The 6,608-nt window shown below is 43.0% G+C and overlaps 1 long non-coding RNA gene across 1 annotated transcript; it reads left to right on the top strand.

Moving 5' to 3' along the window:
- Positions 1-236: 236 nt before the first annotated feature.
- Positions 237-6,608, top strand: LOC125643813 (uncharacterized). Its single transcript, XR_007358831.2, has 4 exons — positions 237-336; positions 808-943; positions 5,048-5,127; positions 6,062-6,608. It is a non-coding gene; the product is annotated as an uncharacterized LOC125643813 (long non-coding RNA).

Here is a 6,608-nt window from a genome sequence, read left to right as displayed (position 1 = left end):
TCCAATACTGACAAATGCAAAGTAATGCACGTTGGAAAAACATAATTCCAACTATACATATAAAAGAATGTGGTCTAAATTAGCTGCTGCCACCCCCCCAAAAAAGAGGTTCTAGAATTACTGTGTATAGATCCATAAAAACATTCACTTAATGTACAAGAGCCATAACTGAAAGAAAAAAAAAGCACAGAAAATAAAGCAACAAAAATAATCAGGGGTCTGGAACAACTTTATCTAAGAAAAGATTAACAAGACTGGGACTTTCCAACTTGGAAAAGAGATAACTAAAGGGAGAATACAACAGAAGTCTATGAAATCCTGACTGTTGTTGACAAAGTAAGTAAGAAAGTGTTATTTACTTCTTTTTTTTTTAAACACACAAGAACTAGGGTTACCAATAAGATTGCTAAGCAGCAGGTTTAAAATGAACAAGAAGAAATAAAAACAGGAAAATTAACCTGTGGAACGTCTCATCAGAAAGTGTTATAAAGTCCAATATTAGCGTTATAAAGGCCAAGGCATTTTTTGTTGTAAAAGAAAGAGATAAATGTATAGAGGCTATTAGCCAAGATGGGCAGGAGTGGTGGCCCTGGCCTCTGTTTGCCAGAAGCTGGGAACGGGCTGCAATGATCGTTGCCTGTTCTGTTTTTCTCTCAAACACCTGGCATTGCTTCTTGTTAAAAGGCAGGATGCTGGATTAGATAGACCTTTAGCTTGACCCAGATGTTTTTATGCTTGTGCCCCTAAGAAGGGTGCTCATTGTATTGCAATTTGAGTAGCTTAACAATTTTCTGGCTTATTTTTCAGATGGAATCCTGTGGTACAGACAGGTCTAATAATTACATCACCAACAAACCATCGCAAATTTCACAGCATACTTCTTGATTAACCTGCAAAAGCATAAGCAAACAAAACACACAAGGCCTCTGACTGGGCCTTATAGGTTAGTACCTACTGTGCATTTATTTCTGAAAATTGTTTTATCTAGTCCCTTGGCAAGTATAATTGGATTTGATCAGAATGTCTGTATACATCTTCATCCGGAGTGGTTACTAAAACTGCTACAGGACTGGCCATGTTGTTTCCTTTATATAGGGTTTATATTACTTTTGTTTACCAATTCTTAAGCTTGACCGTGTTTTCTATTTTTATTGATATTTTAATTATTCCTTTGGCTCTTCCTTTTGTTTGTGTTGATTTTTCTGTCCAAATGTTTTCCAATGTTTGCATTAAATTTGCTACTCAGATCATCTTCTGTACCTGCTCAGGCATTTGTTTTTTTGGTGTTAACAGGAACTCAGGAGTTCTTATAATTTAGCCAGTTATTAATTCAAAGCGGTTAATAACATAACAAAGAAACAATTAACAACTAACAAATTTAGTACAGAGAACCATTTAGCCCTGACCACTGCTCTGGTCATTACAGTTAGAAGGCTGGCTATAACAGGGGTAGATTTACAATTATATTTGATAGTATAATCATGAGATGTCATCTGCCATCCGGTTGCTGTACAAACGAGATTGGGGAGTTAAAGTGTCAAAGCCCCTGCACTACTACCCCTTGTGCTTTTAGATCCTGCAACAGTTTTTTTATGTGGGGAACAGCTTCTGCTGGATAGGAATGCTGAGGAGCTGGCGTTAAACTTTTTTTTCCCCCCATTATCTTTACCACTGTGTTTTCTTTCTAGCCCAAACAATGAGAAATTCCCTTATCCACTTATTGTCTGGCAGTGCCACAGCTGCCATAGCTTTACAGGCTTACTTTCTTCGTCCTTCTGAAATAACCTGGTCATTTACAGTCTCTCTCTTCACAACGAGCCTTTCTGCCAAATTAATAACTCACTTTTCCTGTGGTATCATATCTACTTTTAGTATAGCTTTTTCAGTTATGCTGTTACAAACCACTGTAGTTATTTAAAATTAGTTTGATCTACTACCCACGGCAGGTGTTTTAATACTTAAAGTTGCCTTCGCTCCTGTATTAATTGATGCCAGTAACCATTATATGTTTCCTTCTGTCTACTCGTCCACGTAAGATTTACCAATTATGTGGGGCTGTAATTTGGCTACTGTCAAGGTTCCTTCCCCACTCTGAACTCTAGGGTACAGATGTGGGGACCTGCATGAAAAACCCCCTAAGATTATTTTTACCAGCTTAGGTTAAAACTTCCCCAAGGTACAAACTATTTTATCTTTTGTCCCTGGACTTTACTGTTGCCACCACCAAGCATCTAACAAATATAACCCGGAAAGAGCCCACTTGGAAACATCTTTCCCCCCAGAATCCCCCCAAGCCCTACACCCCCTTTCTTGGGGAAGGTTTGAAAAAATCCTCACCAATTTGCATAGGTGAACACAGACCCAAACCCTTGGATCTTAAGAACAATGAAAAAGAAATCAGGTTCTTAAAAGAAGAATTTTAATAGAAGAGAAAGTAAAAGAATTACCTCTGTAAAATCAGGATGGTAAATACCTTACAGGGTAATCAGATTCAAAACATAGAGAATCCCTCTAGGCAAAACCTTAAGTTACAAAAAGACACAAAAACAGGAACATACATTCCATTCAGCACAGCTTATTTTATCAGCCATTTAAACAAAACAGAATCTAACGCATATCTAACTAGATTGCTTATTAACCCTTTACAGGAGTTCTGACCTGCATTCCTCCTCTGGTCCCGGCAAAAGACAACACAGACAGAGAGAGAGAACCCTTTGTTCCCCTCCCCCAAGCTTTGAAAGTATCTTGTCTCCACATTGGTCATTTTGGTCAGGTGCCAGCGAGGTTGTCTTAGCTTCTTAACCCTTTACAGATGAAAGAGTCTTTCCTTTGGCCAGGAGGATTTAAAAGTGTTTATCCTTCCCTTTATTTTTATGACAAATACTAACATTTACCTTTGGGGCAGGGGTTGCTAAGGGCGAGGCATTTTTACTGAAATGTGGAGCCACCCTGACAGGGAGCTGCCAATTTCATCTGAGCCAATTCGGGGATAACAAGCCATAAGAACTCAATGGCAGATCTTCTGTACCTGTTCCCATGGTCTCAACAACCTTAACTCCTGATTGCAGCGTTGACTGTGATTTAGTCCTTGCCATCAAATCACTTAAAGCACCTAGCAAAGTCTCCAGAAGTTGCCCATCCAAACGATCCATATCTGCCCCTCTTTCCTGAAGTTGAGCCCATACCTGTACTTGCAGTGATCCCCCACTAAACACTCCACATCTCCTACCATGCTGTCCTTGGCCTTGTCCTATTTCATTGCAACTACCATGTCCCACATCAGTGTGGTTGCCAGGCATTATAGCCTGCTTGATTGCTGTAGGAAGCCTTACTAATCACTTTCCAAGAAGAACTACCTGCTCCACTTACTACTCTTTCTACCTCCTGAGCTGCTTTAATCAATTCAACCTGATCTAAATCCATCCTATGAACACCTTAATAGGTTTCCTTAAACCATCATAGATCAAATCTGTCAGCTGTTTTTCCTCGATTTCAGTCAGAGAGCATACCAACAACAACCTAGTACAATAAGCCATAACAGATTCTCCTTCCTTATGATGTATCAACAAAGCTGTCCTTCTCGATTCAGAGAGGGTCTGAAAGTATCAGGCAACCCTCTGGATAACACCGTCTCTGTCACCTGTTCAACTCTGCCTCAATTTCTGCCAACAAAGCCATTCCTTCCGTAGGGCCAGCACAAGTTATTATCAGTTCTCTTAACTCTTTGAGATCTAAATGTTTTCTAACCATGTATTCCAACAGCCAAGACAAACACATTCTCTTAGTCAAAGAGACCATTTGTTTAGCCAGTGCCTCTTTTTCAGTTTCAGTCAGAGGATGATTTACTTCCTCTTGTATTTGCGTGAAGGCTGAGACATTTTTACTGTCACTACTGGCAGGGCTGCTGGAGGCCCTGGAAGGGGCTCCTCTTCCTCTTCCACCTGTAAATTTATTCTTTCCGGACATATATGGGTTAAAGCTGTTATCTGCTGAGCCTTCGTTATATTTTGTGCTACAGCAGTTTGCAAGTCTCGTTTCAGGCTTTCATTCTGCAATTTTAGTTTTTCCAATTCCTATCCAAACTTTCTTGCACAACATCTTGCTGACGTTCCAAAACATCTCACTCTTTTACAAGCTTATCTACAGCACAATACATAGCACAGATGACATGTGCTGCTGTTTGGGCTTTCTTGGGAGTATAACCCTTTCAATACCCCAACAGCAAGTTGTCCAAAACTTTCTCATACAATATGGGGACTCTATCAGCCAGACATGGATCAGACCCCAAGCTTTTAAACACCTGTCTTAACAAACACTCATTAACCACACCCTGAGGCTTGGGGGTGTTCCCCTCGTCCTCCGGTTCAACAATCTTTCCCTATCTGCCTTTGTGAAACATCATCGACTCCAAGAACGGCCAATACAACCCCACTCACTGGTATACTTCCCTCTCTTTGTACTGTAACTAAATCTGGCCCCTGAGCTATAATTAATATAAGTCATATCTGGACAGCACTTTGAACTCTGATGCACTAGCCAGGTACAAAGGAAAAACCCTGGGAAATTTTGAATTTCATTTCCTGTTTGGTCAGCATGGTGAGCTAATGCTGCAATTGCAAACAAGCTCCAGCATGGACCAAATGGGGAGACACTGGATCTGATTGCCGTATGGGGAGAAGAATCTGTGCAGGCAGAACTCTGATCAAAAAGAAGAAATGCTAATATATATGCCAAAATCGCATAGGGCATGGTGGAGAGAGGCTACAACAGGGACACACAGCAGTGCTGCGTGAAAGTTAAGGAGCTCAGGCAAGCCTACCAAAAGGCAAAGGAGGCAAATGGTCGCTCCAGGTCAGAGCCCCATACATGCCACTTCTATGATCAGCTGCATGGCATTCTAGGGGGATTCTACCACTACCCCACCACTGTCCGTGGACACGTGCAAGGGGGGAGTCTCACACAACAGGGAGGAGGATTTTGTGGATGAGGAAGAGGAGGAGGAGGAGAATGTGCAGCAGGTAAACGGTGAATCCGTTCTCCCCGGCAGCCAGGACCTTTTCATCACTCTGGAGCCAATACCTTCCCAAGGCGGGATCCCCGACCCTGAAGCCGGAGAAGGCACCTCTGGTGAGTGCACATTTGTAACTACAGTACAGGGTTTAAAAGCAATAGTGTTTAATGTTTGATTTGCCCTGAAGAATTGGGATGCATTCGCAGCCAGTACAGCTCCTGGAAAAGTCTGTTAACATGTCTGGGGATGGAGCGGGAATCCTCCAGGGGCATCTCCATGAAACCCTCCTGGAGGTACTCTGAAAGCCTTTACAGAAGGTTTCTGGGGAGGGCTGCCTTATTTCATCCTCCACGGTAGGACACTTTACCACGCCAAGCCAGTAGCAAGTAGTCTGGAATTACTGCAGCACAAAGCATGGCAGCGAATGCTCCTGGGTTCTGGTTGCATTCAAGCAACATTCGGTCGATATCTTTCTGTGTTAGCCTTAGGAGAGTGATATCATTCATGGTCACCTGGTTGAAATACGGGAATCTTTGTAAGGGAACAGTAAAAGGACCGACGTTCATGCTGGGCTGTTTGTGCTTGGTTAAAAGGGATCATCCCAGAGAATAGCCACGTGACAGGGGAAGGGGTGAAGGGATCATCCCAGAGAATAGCCACATGGTGGAGTGGGGGGAGGTGTGTGCTGCACATCCACCCGAAAACTGCAGCCCCTCCTTTTAAATGTGAAACCCAACTGGCATTGCTTGCTATGGGAAAGGAGGGTGCTGCAGTTTGAAAACATTCCCACATGTTATGAAGGTGTAAGAAGCCAACCCCGCTTATCCTTTGGCTTACCATGGCTGCCTGGAAACCGAATTCTGTCACCCAGCCATGTGTGATGTGTCACCATACTGGCAGGCACTCAATATAAAAGGCAAAATGTGACCTTGTACCTAAAGCACATGTGCTGTCTGCTGTGAATTGCTTGATTCACTGTGAAAGAATCTCCCCTTTGTTCTCAGAAATGTATCATCTTAAATTTTACTCTCCCTTTTTATCCCCCCACAGGTGCAAATGTTTCTATGCTCCCCCTATCATCTCAGTCCCTGAGGTTATCGCAGATTAGAAGGTGGAAAAAAAGCACTCACAATGACATGTTTTCCGAGCTCATGCAGTCCTCCCGCACTGCTAGGGAACAGCTTAATGCATGGAGGCATTCAGTGGCAGAGGTGAGCAGAGGCAGGAGACGATGCTGAGGCTAATGGGGGAGCAAACGGACATGATGAGGCGTCTGGTGGAGCTGCGGGAAAGCCAACAAGAGCACAGACCTGCACCGCATCCATTGTATAACCACCTGCCCTCCTCCCCAAGTTCCATATCCTCCTCACCCAGATGCCCAAAAATGCAGGGGAGGCTCCAGGCACCTAGCCACTCCACTCCAGAGGATGGCCCAAGCAACAGAAGGCTGTCATTCAAACAGTTTTGATTTGTAGTGTGGCTACAATAAGCAATGTGGCCTTGTCCTTCCCTCCTCCCCCACCCCACCCAGGCTACCTTGTCAGTTATCTCACTTTTAAAAAAATTAATAAAAAAAGAATGCATGGTTTCAAAACAA

The sequence above is a fragment of the Caretta caretta genome, chromosome 10 (genome assembly GCF_965140235.1).
Source record: "Caretta caretta isolate rCarCar2 chromosome 10, rCarCar1.hap1, whole genome shotgun sequence".
Lineage (NCBI taxonomy): Eukaryota > Metazoa > Chordata > Testudines > Cheloniidae > Caretta > Caretta caretta.
Note: the sequence above shows the minus strand (reverse complement) of the source record. Positions and strands in the feature narration are given on the sequence as shown.